The sequence below is a fragment of the Somniosus microcephalus genome, unplaced genomic scaffold (assembly GCF_052327205.1).
Source record: "Somniosus microcephalus isolate GS21.2 unplaced genomic scaffold, FLI_Smic_1.0 unresolved_chr2, whole genome shotgun sequence".
Lineage (NCBI taxonomy): Eukaryota > Metazoa > Chordata > Chondrichthyes > Squaliformes > Somniosidae > Somniosus > Somniosus microcephalus.
This window is the reverse complement of record NW_028225180.1, coordinates 11,068,580-11,082,317: the sequence shown is the minus strand read 5'-3', so window position 1 is coordinate 11,082,317 and position 13,738 is coordinate 11,068,580. Positions and strand designations below refer to the sequence as shown.

Below are 13,738 nucleotides of genomic sequence, written 5' to 3'. Positions count from 1 at the left end.
CGGCAGAGTTAGCAAGTCAAGAGGAAAAAAAGATGGTGAAAGGTAGGAGAATTAATCAGCTTCGAAAAAATATTTACAAATTCATTTACTTTTTTTAAAAACAATTTCCCCTCCACACACACAGAAAGTGGGAAAAATAAACACACAGAAAGTGGGAAAAATAAATCGTTAGGGTTCAAGATGGCGGCCACTCACCTCAGCTCAGAAGGATTAGGCCCGCCCACACACGCAATGTAATGCCCCCCGTGACGCTCCGATTGGTCAACCATCAGGTTAAACCCCTGTACGATTGGTCAACCATCACGTCACTCAACGCTAATGAGCGAAATGTTGCCATTTTTTGAAACTTTTTTGTATACTGTCTGAACAATTTTTGTCTGACCAAAAAGTAAATACACCTATTAGGCTCCCTGAATGATAAGCTTTCTTTTGATATATAACTTATGTGTAGGTACGCTCTTTCACTTTTGATTGTATAGCCGGACAGGCAGACAGACAAACAGAGAGAAAGACAGAAAAACAGACAGACCGTTTTATATACATAGATATATATATATATATATATATATATATTATTATATAGATATACTAGCAGGGGGTGCCCGGCATTGCCAGGGCAATTTTGGGGCGCGCGGTCTCCCTGCCCCTGTCTGTCCCCCGTCTCTCTCCCTCTTCCTCTCTCCCTGTGCTGTCCTCTCCCTCCCTCCCCTCCCCCTCCCTCCCCTCTCCCTGCCTAGCGCCTGAGGCCCGGTGCTGTTGTGATACCGGCCGTGCGGGGCCTAGCGCTTCAGGGCCGAGACGGACCCGAGCTGAGCTCCCCCGCGGATTGCGCGGCTGACGGCTGGCCGCTGCTGCTCCTCCGACTGTTGTGTGTGTCAGGCCGAGCGGTTGCGAGGCACGGCCCGAGTGAGCCCAACTTACCTGCCACTCCGGCGGGGCGGGAGCGGGATCGGAAGCCTCAATGTGGGGGTTTCTTTTGCTGCTGCTGTCCCTGTGGGAATGGAAAAAATGGCGGCAAAGATTAGGGAGACTGGAGGATTAGGACCCACCCGTGACACACTGATTGGTCAACCATTAGGTGAGTGAACTGTAGGATTGGTCATGCAGCACGTCAGTCAACGCTAATGACAGGTAGGATTGGTGAACCGCTAATGAGTGGATTTTTGAGGATTTTTGAAACTTTTTTGTATACTGTCCTAACAATTTTTCTCTGATGAAAAGGTAAATACACCTACGGGAGTCCCCTAATGATAAGCTTTCTTTTGATATAACATAAGTATAGGTACGCTCTATAACTTTTGATTGTATAGCCGGACAGACAGACAGAGAGACAGACAGAGAGACATACCGGTTTATATATTTTATATATCTATATATATAGATATATAAAGCGGTTTGTCTCTCTGTCTGTTTGTCTGACTGTCTGTCCGCCTATAGAATCAAAAGTTATAGATTACACATATGTAATATCAAAAGAAAGCTTATCATTAGGGGAGTCTAATAGGCGTATTTACTTTTTGGTCAGACAAAAATTGTTCAGACAGTATACAAAAAAGGTTCAAAAAACAGCAACATTCCGCTCATTAGCGTTGAGTGACGTGATGGTTGACCAATCGTGCAGGGGATTCACCTGATGGTTGACCAATCGGTGCGTCACGGGGGGCGTTTCATTGCATATGTGGGCGGGCCTAATCCTTCTGAGCTGAGGTGAGTGGCCGCCATCTTAATTCTTAACTATTGATTTATTTTTCCCACTTTCTGTGTGTTTATTTTTCCCACTTTCTGTGTGTACCCCGTGCAGTTCTCTACTTAGCTATGGGGTGCTTAAAAACCTGAACTTTAATATTTAGGAATCTCTCTTTATTGTAATGGATGCACGGAGCCGCGGCTTAGCAGCGCGGGAAGCCTGGGCATCGAGTTCAGCGGATTCCCGGCGCGCCTGGAACCTGTCAAACCTGCTGAAGGCTGTTCATTTCCGTGACCACGTCACCGACTTCGCCTCGGCCAACGGCATCGGGGTGACGGCCGAGGCCGCCAAAAGCGTCCAGGGGAATGCGTTCATTCAGGTGCCGAGGCCCGGGCCCTGGGGCGGAAAGAGGAACCCACAATGACGTCATCGCACAAACCTCCGGACTGCCTAGCCAGTCCTCGTGGTGTCCCCGCTGGGGAAAGACCTGTTCCACAGCTCACCAACATCAAGCTCCGTTGTCTGCTGTATTTAATCGAATTCAACATTAAAAACCAGTTTGTTGTTCTTCCGAGTTGAACTCCATTATTGGTTAGGTATACGACAATACCTACATTGGTGACCCCGTATCCGTGAAAGTTTTTCGTGGAAGAAACGCACAGTCTGAACCTCGTCTTCACAGAAGATGACCGACGTGCACAGCCGAATTCATGTGAAAGCTTTCACAGAGGAAGAGTCCGACGAACAACAACCGGCAAACAACAACCGATGACCACCAATTCCTACATTGGAGGCCAGACGACGTGAGTACGGGAACTCATCAATTCCTACTTTGATTGGTGACCCCGCTTTTCATGCGCATTTTTCACGAAAGCAGCGCAGCTGGACCCCTATCTTTGTGAACGATATTCACAAAAGAAGCACGCCATGGAAGCACCAGCCATTTCGCTGTCGCTACCGCAATTCAGGGAGCAACAACCGCTCTCGTGCTTTATAAAGGTAGAAGTCTCGTTCGCCGAGAACATCGATGCGGCGCAGACCACGCACCTGCTTACGGTCTCCGTATTCGACATTTCCACCGCCACATGGATCGTCCGCCTCCACGACATCTCCCAACGCAACAGCAAGTATGAATCCCTCCAAGTGCGGGTTCCGCAGGTTTTCGGGCCCTCAAGATCAGAGCACGCCCCTGCGGAGATGCCACGAGGTTTTGCCCCTCACGGACCACGAGGAGGCACTCCTCACGATCCACGAGGGCCCATCCCTCGTGACCCATGAGGATCCATCCCTCGTGAACCACGAGGACCCATCCCTCACGAACCATGAGGACACACTCCTCACGACCCACGAGGACCCAACCCTCATGAACCACGAGGACCCATCCCTCATGAACCACGAGGACCCATCCCTCATGAACCACGAGGACCCATCCCTCGCGAACCATGAGGACCCATCCCTCGCAAACCACGAGGACCCATCCCTCGTGAACCACGAGGACCCATCCCTCGTGAAACACGAAAACTCACTCCCCGCCGATGACGCACCAGCCCGTCAACTTGCTGGTTGTGTTTTCTATGACTCTTTTCGGCGTGAAAGCGAAGCATTGCTGCCCTCTCGGCAGTTTTCCACTTAAATCACCAACAACTCGAAGCGTTGCCGCCCTCCTGACAGTTTTCCTCCTAAAGCAACAACAACTCGAAGCGTTACCGCCCTCTCTACAGTTTTCCCCTCGACAAAAGCAACCATCTACTGACACTGCAAACATCGACGACGGGTTCAACGGGCATCCCGCGGCCGTGAACGGCCACGCGAATGTTGCTGTCATCACCGATCACTGATCAACGCAGCAACGGTTCACTCACTTCTGTGTTACCATCTTAGCACTACGGCACGCACCGTTCCGTGCGTTCCAGACTGCCGATGAGTTCGCTCACCTGTCCGCGAGGTCACCGAACTCGCCCGCCAAGTCCACCTGGATCGCCCGTTCGGCCTTCCTGCAGATTTCGTCAGACTGGGGACATTTTGCAACATCAACAGAGCCATGGTCCGCGTATGCCCAACCTGCCAGTCACTGGCAGGCCAAGCACGATCGCCCACCGGACCGCCAGCCACCCAGCAGTCTCCGTCGCGAGACTGCAGGAGTCGTTCGGACAGGCTCGTCAGACTACCTCATCTTTTGTCGTTCATTAAAGCGAATTCTGGGGGGGCGCATGTAGCGGTACCACCGAGTGTCCCTCACTTATTATACATAATTCCCTTTAACTTACCTATGTATATATATATTTACCTGTTCGGGCCGTTGCCCCTTTAAGAACGCGAACTAACGCAATGACATCACGTCGCGCATCATGTGACTCACCTAAACGCGAACCGGCCCAGATCGGCCTCCCGCTCCCGCGGCAATCACCAGCCCAGCTCGGCCTCCCACTCCCGAGACTTCAGCCACAGCGGCCAGCTCCAATGTCGGGTGCTGGGTAAACGCGATGACATCACGATGCAAGTCACGTGATGCGCCAAGTGCGGGAAACGCGAGCAACGCGATGACGTCACGACACAAACGCGGTGACGTCATCGCACAAACCTCCGGACTGCCTAGTCAGTCCTCGGGGCGTCCCCGCTGGGGAAAGACCTGTTCCACATCTCTCCAACATCAGTCTCCGTTGTCTGCTGTATTTAATCTAATTCAACATTAAAAACCAGTTTGTTGTTCTTCCGAGTTGAACTCCGTTATTGGTTAGGTATACAACAATACCTACAACAGAAAGATAGAGAGAGAGTGGTAGAGACACAAAGAGGGAGAAATATAGAAAGAAGGAGGCAGAGAGACTGAGAGAGAGATAGAGTGTAACTGAGTTGCCTTGGGACGTTTTAGTACGTGAAAGTTGCTCTATTGTAGTTGAGAGGTGACTATTGAAGAGCCTGAGGCAGGTATCGGGGGATGAGACACAATCTGAGTGGTGAACTGGGCCCGGCCTCATTCTTCAAACGCACAGCACTAACTGGAATGATAAGCAATTCAGTGCAGGTGGCTCCATAGCTCAGGGGTTCGAGCCACTGGTCTTATTAAACCAGGGGTTGTGAGTTCAAATCTCACTGGTGTCTGTGCAAATTTGTTAATTCACAACATGTTTACTTTTAAGTATGAAACAGCTCTGAGACCAACATAAAAACAGGCCCTCTTCCTCCGTTCAATCCCTCTGTGCTCTCTCTCCCCTTCACCTTCTCTCCACACATCCATCTTGCTATCTTCCCCGCCTCGCTCTCTCTCTACCCTTTCCCCGCTCTCTCACCACTTGTTCTCACTCTCCACTCTTTCCTTTCCTCTTGGGGAGAGTTGAAGGAGGATGGGGAGAGGAGAGGGTGCAGGGGAGTAGAGAAAAGGGAAGGAGATAGAGAGACGGGAAGTGGAGAGGAGGAATGCGAGAGAGAGGGAAGTGGAGAGACAGCATGAAAAGAAGAGGGAGGGAGAACGTGGGGAAGGGGAGAGAGAGGCGGATGGAGGAGGGGGAAATGAGAGAGGGGAAACAGGAGAGACAAAGTGGGAAGGGAGAGAAGAGAGGAGGGAAGGAGTGAGAGAGGGGAAGGGGAGAGATGGAAGGGAAGCGGAGTGACAGAGTTAGAAGGGGGAGGGAAGGAGTGAGAGAGGGGAAGGGGAGAGATGGAAGGGAAGCGGAGTGACAGAGTGAGATACGGAGCGGGAAAGGAGAGAGTGCGGGAGAAGAGGTGAGAGAAGATTGGATGGAGGAAGAGCAATTAGACTGAGGAAGGGGGAAGGGGAGTGAGAGAGAAATTGAGAGAGGAAGAGTTAAAGAGAGAGGGAAAGTGAGAGAGACACAGAGAAAGAGGTAGAAAGGGAGTGACAGAGAGTGACAATATAGCGGTACCACCGAGTCTCCCTTACTGATTATACATAATTCCCTTTAACTTACCTATGCATATATATAGTTTACCTGTTCAGGCCGTTGCCCCTTTAAGAACGCGGCCTAACGCAATGACGTCACGTCGTGCATCACGTGACTCACCTAAACGTGAGCCGGCCCGGCTCGGCCACCCGCTCCCGCGGCAATCGCCAGCCCAGCTCGGCCTCCCACTCCCGCGACTTCAGCCGCAGTGGCCTGCTCCAGTGCCGCGTAAACGTGATGACGTCACAACGCAAGTCACGTGACGCCCCAAGCGCGGGAAACTCGAGCAACGCGATGATGTCATGACGCAAACGCGATGATGTCATCGCACAAACCTCGGGACTGCTTAGTCAGTCCTCGTGGTGTCCCCACTGGGGAAAGACCTGTTCCACAGCTCTCCAACATCAGTCTCCGTTGTCTGCTGTATTTAATCGAATTCAACATTAAAAACCAGTTTCTTGTTCTTCCGAGTTGAACTCCGTTATTGGTTAGGTATACGACAATACCTACATTGGTGACCCCATATCCGCACCTGCTTACAGTCTCCGTATTCGACATTTCTACCGCCACACGGATCGTCCGCCTCCACAACATCTCCCAACGCAACAGCAAGTATGAACCACTCCAAGCGCGGGTTCCGCAGGTTTTCGGGCCCTCAAAATCGGAGCGCGTCTCCACAAAGATGCCATGAGGATTCGCCCCTCGTGAACCACGAGGACGCACTCCTGATTACCCACGGGGACCCATCCCTCGCGACACACGAGGACCCATTCCTTGTGACCCACGAGGACCCATCCCTCGCGAACCGCAAAGACCCATAACTCACGAACCACGAGGACTCATCCCTCATGAACCACGAGGATGCACTCCTCACGACCCACGAGGACCCATCCCTCGCGAACAACGAGGACCCATCCCTCGCGAACCATGAGGACCCATCCCTCGTGAAACAAGAAGACTCATTCCCCGCCGACAACGCACCAGCCCGTCAGCTTTCTGGTTGTGTTTTCTACCACACTTTTCAGCGCGAAAGCGAAGCGTTGCCGCTCTCTCGGCAGTTTTCCACTTAAATCAACAACAACTCGAAGCGTTGCCGCCCTCCCGGCATGTTTCCCTTAAAGCAACAACAACTCGAAGCATTACCGCCCTCTCTACAGTTTTCACCTTGACAAAAGCAACCATCAACTGATGCTGCAAACATCGGCGACGGGTTCAACGGGCATCCCGCGGCCGCGATCGGCCACGCGAAAGTTGCTGTCATCACCAATCACTGATCAACGCAGCAATGGTTCACTCACTTCTGTGTTACCACCTTAGCACTATGGCACGCACCGTTCATTGCGTTCCAGACTGCTGATGAGTTCGCTAACCTGTCCGTGAGTTCACCGAACTCGCCCGCCAAGTCCTCCTGGATCGCCCGTTCGGCCTTCCTACAGATTTTGTCAGACTGGGGACTTTTTCCAACATCAACAGAGCCATGGTCCACGTATGGCCAACCTGCCAGTTACTATGACGCGGCCTGCTGTTTCGCCTCGGCGCTCGCTTCGAACCACGGGCTGCAGAGGTCACACGTCGCCACGGTCTTTCGCATGGCTGAATGCGTTTTGTTCGCCATGACAGCACGGTCCTTCGCATTGCTGCATAAATTTTATCCGCCACGACGCACGCAAGGATCCACTCATGACCAGCACCTTTCGACCTCGCCCGCGAAGTCCAGACAGCATGGCCGCCGAGACCTTCGGACATCCATTGTCGTTACGGCAGGCCAAGCACGATTGCCCACCGGACAGCCAGCCACCCAGCAGTCTCTGTCTCGAGACTGCAGGAGTCGTTCGGACAGGCTCGTCAGACGACCTAAATTTTGTCGTTATTTAAAGCGAATTCTGGCGGGTCGCATGTAGCGGTACCACCGAGTGTCCCTTACTTGTGATACATAATTCCCTTTAACTTACCTATGTATATATATAGTTTTCCTGTTCGGGCCGTTGCCCCTTTAAGAGCGCGACCTAATGCAATGACGTCACATCGCGCATCATGTGACTCACCTAAACGTGAGCCAGCCCAGCTCGGCCTCCCGCTCCCACGGCAATCGCCGGTCCAGCTCGGCCTCCCGCTCCCGCGGCAATCGCCGGCCCAGCTCGGCCTCCCGCTCCCGCGGCAATCGCCGGCCCAGCTCGGCCTCCCGCTCCCGCGGCAATCGCCGGCCCAGCTCGGCCTCCCGCTCCCGCGGCAATCGCCGGCCCAGCTCGGCCTCCTGCTCCCGCGAATTCGGCCGCAGCGGCCAGCTCCAATGCCGGGTGCCGGGTAAACGCGATGACATCACGACACAAGTCACGTGATGCCCCAAGCGCGGGAAACGTGAGCAACGCGATGACGTCACGATGCATACACGAAGACGTCATCGCACAAACCTCCGGACTGCCCAGTCAGTCTTCGTGGTGTCCCCACTGGGGAAAGACCTATTCCACATCTCTCCAACATCAGTCTCCATTGTCTGCTGTATTTAATCTAATTCAGCATTAAAAACCAGTTTCTTGTTCTTCCGAGTTGAACTCCGTTATTGGTTAGGTATATGACAATACCTACAACAGAAAGATAGAGAGTGGTAGAGACACAAAGAGGGAGAAATATAGAATGAAGGAGGCAGAGAGACTGAGAGAGAGATAGAGTGTAACTGAGTTGCCTTGGGACGTTTTAGTACGTGAAAGTTGCTCTATTGTTGTTGAGAGGTGACTATTGAAGAGCCTGAGGCAGGTATCGGGGGATGAGACACAATCTGAGTGGTGAACTGCACCCTGCCTCATTCTTCAAACGCACTGCACTAACTGGAATGAGAAGCAATTTAGTGCAGGTGGCTCCATAGCTCAGGGGTTAGAACACTGGTCTTGTAAACCAGGGGTCGTGAGTTCAAATCTCACTGGTGCCTATGCAAATTTGTTAATTCACAGCATGTTTACTTTTAAGTATAAAACAGCTCCGTGACCTGTTAGATCCGTGATTCTGAAAGTATGATGTTTTTCAATAACCACACAGATGCTGTAACTTAACAATCAACAGGTGTTTACTGGAGTAGGGTAGTCTCAAGACTGGGGTACAGAGGCATGCTCAAGCCTTATATACAAGTGTGGTCACTGCCGGCACTACAGTATACAGGAGCTGTAAAAGTAGTTCTCTCTTAAAGGTGCATACACTACAATTCCTCCCCTTTTAGATTAGTAGTACACATAATATTCAAATAACAATTAACACTTTAACATGTACATTAAACAACAATAGTCTATTTATAGATTCAGTCTTTGGGGCGGCTTCCTGATCCTTTCGGGATAGCGCCTTTCCTGAGGTTCTTGTTCTTGGTGCGGAGGCGATTCTGGCCCCTTTTCATCGGTTAGTTCATCGGGTTCCACTGCTACTGGTTCGGAGGTAGATGCTACCGGTATGTCGGGTTCATCCCCAGGTACTCGAGACATGGGGTTGACTCGTTCCTGTGAAGCTAAGATCTGTTCAACGTGGCGTCTCACAATGTTCTCCCCGACATCCACTGTGTACATTAATGGCCCCTGCCGTGTGCATATCGTTCCGGGTTGCCATTTCTCTGTTCGGTAGTCACGGGCCAAGACTGGTTGTCCTACATTGAAGCTCCTTGTCGGCTTCTCATTGATGTGCTGGAATTGTTTATCCTCAACATTTCTTTGCACATTTGGTCTAAGCAAGTCCAGACGAGATCGCAACCTTCGGTTAAAGAACATCATGGCCGGGGTCTGGTTGGTAACTACATGTGTCGCGTTTCGGTAGGCTAATAAGAAATTGTCCACCTTATGCTGTAGTTGAATTTCATCGTCGCACATGGCCTTTATCGCCTTCTTAAAGGTTTGTACGAACCTCTCAGCCAATCCATTTGTGGCTGGATGATACGGGGTGGATGTGTAATGCCTTACCCCATTCCTTCTCATAAGTTATTGAAATTCTTCGGACACAAACTGTGGTCCATTATCAGAGCAAACCTGCTCTGGCAAGCCGTTTCTGGCAAATATGGTCCATAGGACTGCAATCGTTTTCTCTGTAGTGGTTGAGGACATTTTTATCACCTCAGGCCATTTCCAGTGAGCATCCACTGCTATTAAGAACATTGAGTCCATGAATGGACCAGCAAAATCAATATGCACCCGTTGCCATGGAGAGGAGGGCCACTCCCATGGGTGTAGAGGGGCATGTGGTGGTGCATTTTGGACCTTCTGGCATCCTGATTGGTTTGGTCTTCGATTTCAGATTCAGATTCAGCTTAGATTTATTTGCCATATGTAACAAGTACAATGGAATGCTTGTTCCCCGTGGGGACGCGTCAGCTATACATACAGCGCCGCGTTCAGAGTCAATACAATGGCGTCCCGTGGCAGTGGGAGCACGATGTCCCTCAGCCGCTCCGTCTCCTCTTCACCGCGGCCTCCTCCTCACTGTTGCCGGCTCCACGTGTGGTGGCCTGCTTCTCCCGCTCTGGCCGCCATGCTCGGCTCCCCTCCTCCCAGTCGGAATTCCTTCCCGTCGAGGAGCTGCCGGCCGATGTGCTCCAGCGGGTCGGCTTGGCTGCTGCTGCTGCTCATCGCGCTGCGCTGCCTCTGCCCGACTCGCCGAGCACCTCGCTCCGGTTGCAGGAGCGAGCGGCGAGAGCTGGCCGCCCAAAGCAGGGAGAGCGATCTCAGCGTCGGACCGTCACGGACGCCATCAGAGACTGTGACCCCTTTCCACTTGTGCTAACTCCACGCTTTCCGCCATTTAGCACTCTCTCCCTTGACTTGGGTGGAATCACCACTCTAGATCCACACATGACTGTCCCCTGGCATACTGACAGCTGTTCTCTTCTGGATGAGAATGCTGGCAACAGTGAGTCGCCATGTGTTGGCCATCCCATCACCGTCAAATCATATACCCGAGACAGCGTCGGATCATTGCGGGTCTCCATCTCTATATCCACGTTCGTTACTGGCAATCGTTCAATTAATGACGAATAAAATATCTCGATAGGGTCCACTGCTGGTGCTTCCTCCACAGTAGGCAGTGGCAGGCACGATAGCCCATCAGCGTTTCCATGCTGTTTCGTGCCTTTATATTCTTTTTCATATTGATTCACCCCTAGAAGCAGGGACCATCTTTGTAACCGTTGTGCCGTCATCGCTGGAACGCCCTTCTTAGGACTAATGATGGAGACAAGTGGTTGGTGGTCAGTCAGCAAGGTGAACTTCTGCCCATGCAGATAGTGGTTGAATTTTTTTACTCCCCATGCTAGGCTGAGGGCCTCCCTGTCGATCTGGGCGTAGTTGCGCTCGGCTGAGGTTAGTGACCGAGACACAAAGGCTACTGGCCTCTCCAACCCGTCTGGGAATTTGTGCGACAGCACCGCTCCAATACCATAGGGTGATGCATCACATGCCAAACGAATTGGTAGTGCTGGGTTGAAATGGACCAACACCTCTTTTGATGTGATCAATTCTTTACACTTCTAGAAAGCTCATCTACGTTCGTCATTCCACTTCCATGGTACCCCTGTTTGCAGTAGGGTGTTCAGTGGGTGTAATACCGTGGACAAATTTGGTAAGAACTTATGGTAGTAGTTTACCAGCCCGAGGAACGACCTCAGTTGTGAAACATTTTCTGGTGCGGGAGACTTGACTACTGCCTCAATCATTTCAGGGGACTTATGTAACCCCTCTTCATCGATGGCGTGGCCACAATACGAGATCTGCTTCTGGAAAAACTCACACTTGTGGCGATTAGCTCGTAGCCCATATTCCTTTAATCTGGTGAGCACCTTCTCCAAGTTGGCGAGGTGATCATTGTCATTTTTGCCCGTGACCAGGATGTCGTCCAAATAACACTGGGTCCCTGGAATCCCTTGCAGGACTTGATCCATCGCCCTTTGCCAAATAGCCGGAGCCGATGCTACCCCGAACACCAGCCGGTTGTGTTGATAAAGAACTTTATGAGTGTTAATCGTAAAGTATTGTTTCGAGGCTTCTTCTACCTCCATTTGCAAGTACGCCTGGGCTAGGTCAATTTTGGTGAAGCGTTTACCTCCAGATAGCGAGGCGAAAATATCCTCAATTCGTGGAAGCGGATATTGTACCGTGTGAAGGACTGGGTTCACTGTCACCTTAAAATCCCCACAGATGCGGACCTTCTTTGGTTCCCCAGGCATATTACTCAACGACCTCTTCATTACAGGAATGATGGGTGTAGCCCACTCGCTCCAGTCCACTTTGGACAGTACTCCTGAATGTTCCAACCCTTCCAGCTCTGCTTCGACAGCTGTTCTGATCGCATAAGGCACTGGTCTGGCCTTAAGAAACTTTGGGCTTGCATTTTCCTCTTTTTTAATTGTTGCTGTTATGCCTTTTAGTGTTCTGAGTCCCTCCTGGAACACTTCTTCTGCGTCAGTTAGCATTTTTGACAGTCGTCCAGGTGTGACGTCGTCATCCTTTTTGGCCTCAACCTTTAGTGCCTGTATGGAATGCCAATCTAATTGCATCTTCCGGGTCCATTCACGTCCTAGTAGTGGTGGTCCTCCATCTGGCAATACATATATGTCCATTTTAGGTATTTCCTGGCCGTTATATATCACTTTCACCCTTATTTTTCCTTTGGGGTAGACTTTTTGCCACATGTACGTCTTCAAGACAATCTCTGTAGCTTTCAAGGGTATATGTGAATATAGCCGCTTGTAGTCCCTTTGGTTTATGACTGTTAGGGCTGATCCTGTGTCCAATTCCATTTCCACTTGGACTCCGTCTATCTTGAGTGTAATCCAGATAGTCTGGTGATCCTCCATTTTGGTTACCTTATGTAGTTTCAGACAACCCAGCTCCTTGCTTCCGGAGTCTGTGTCACTTTTCTGTTCGTCTGAACTACTGTCCATCACCTGGTGTACCTTTTTGTACTTCTCCTGTGGAGATTTGTTACTGTTGGTTTTCTTCCCAGACCTGCAGACTCTTGCTATGTGTCCTGCTTTTCCACACTGTCTGCACAGTTGGTCCTTGAACCAACAATCATTCTGGTCGTGTGTTGTTCTGCCACAGCGATAGCACTTCCCTGTCCCATAGGACATTTCATTGGTGCCATATTCTTGCGGTCTCCGTTGTATCTCTGTAGCGCCCCTTGCGGCTGCTTCGTGTGATACTGCCATACTGAAAGCCTTGTCCAGCGTAAGATCCTTTTCTGAAAGAAGCCATTTCTGGGTTCCTTCACTTTGCAGCCCACACACAAACTTGTCACTTAACGTATCTGCTAGTCCCGCTCCAAACTGGCAGTGTTTCGATAGCTTGCGCAGTTCTGTTAGGTACTCAGCATTGCTTTTGTCTTTGTATTGGTTCCTTTTATGGAACTTAAATCGTTCTGCTATCAGCAGCGGTGTGGAGTTTAAGTGGTCCTGTAGGATTTCTACCATGCTTTCGAAATTCTTGTTCACAGGCTTCCCTGGGGTTATTAGGTTTCGCAGTAACCCATAAGTTTTTGCACCCATGGAATTTAACAAAACCAGTGCTTTCCTAGCATCTGGCACTTCATTCGCCCTGCAGTACACCTCAATATGTTCCACATATATCGCCCAATCTTTGACTTCATTGTCGAACGTAGAGATACTCCCACTCTTCGGCATCCCTGGGTGTGATTTAACTGTCAAAAATGGCGTCTCCCGCGCTTCCCCTTCTTCTCCGCTGGCAAAAAATGGCGTCTCCTGCGCTTTCCTTCCTTCCCGCGCTCGCCCTTCTTCTCTGCTGCGGCTTCTAACAATGGCGTCTCCCGCGCTCTTCCTTCTTCTCCGCAGCTCAATGGCATCTCCCGCGCTCTCCCTTCTACTCCCCGCAGACACTGTTCAGCCCTTGAGCCCTGGCTGTGCTCTGCGCGTTCTTTTTTTTTTGTGCGCCTTTCCCGTTTCCGCCGCTCGGTCCTGAACCCAGCTGCTGCTTTACCCTCTCTCTCTCTGTTTTGTTTTTCCTTGACGCTGCTCGGTTTTCAACCCCCGGCTGCGCCCTGTGCGCTTCACCCTCTGTCTTACCCCGTCGACGCTGCTCGGCTTTCTCTCCGCCGTCGGTCGGCTCCAGCCGCCGCTGTCCGGGAAGGGTCTGCGCTGTACCTGTCGTCAGCCTATTGCTGATCGTCG

The 13,738-nt window shown here is 51.2% G+C and overlaps 1 protein-coding gene and 1 non-coding gene across 2 annotated transcripts in view; both read left to right on the top strand.

Annotated features, from left to right (window-relative positions):
• The window catches only part of LOC147092098 (AMP deaminase 3-like), a 997,179-nt gene that overhangs the window by 489,064 nt on the left and 494,377 nt on the right, over positions 1-13,738 (top strand). The gene's annotated exons all lie outside the window — the stretch shown is intronic.
• On the top strand, positions 8,443-8,515 carry trnat-ugu (transfer RNA threonine (anticodon UGU)). Its single transcript has one exon. It is a non-coding gene; the product is annotated as a tRNA-Thr (tRNA).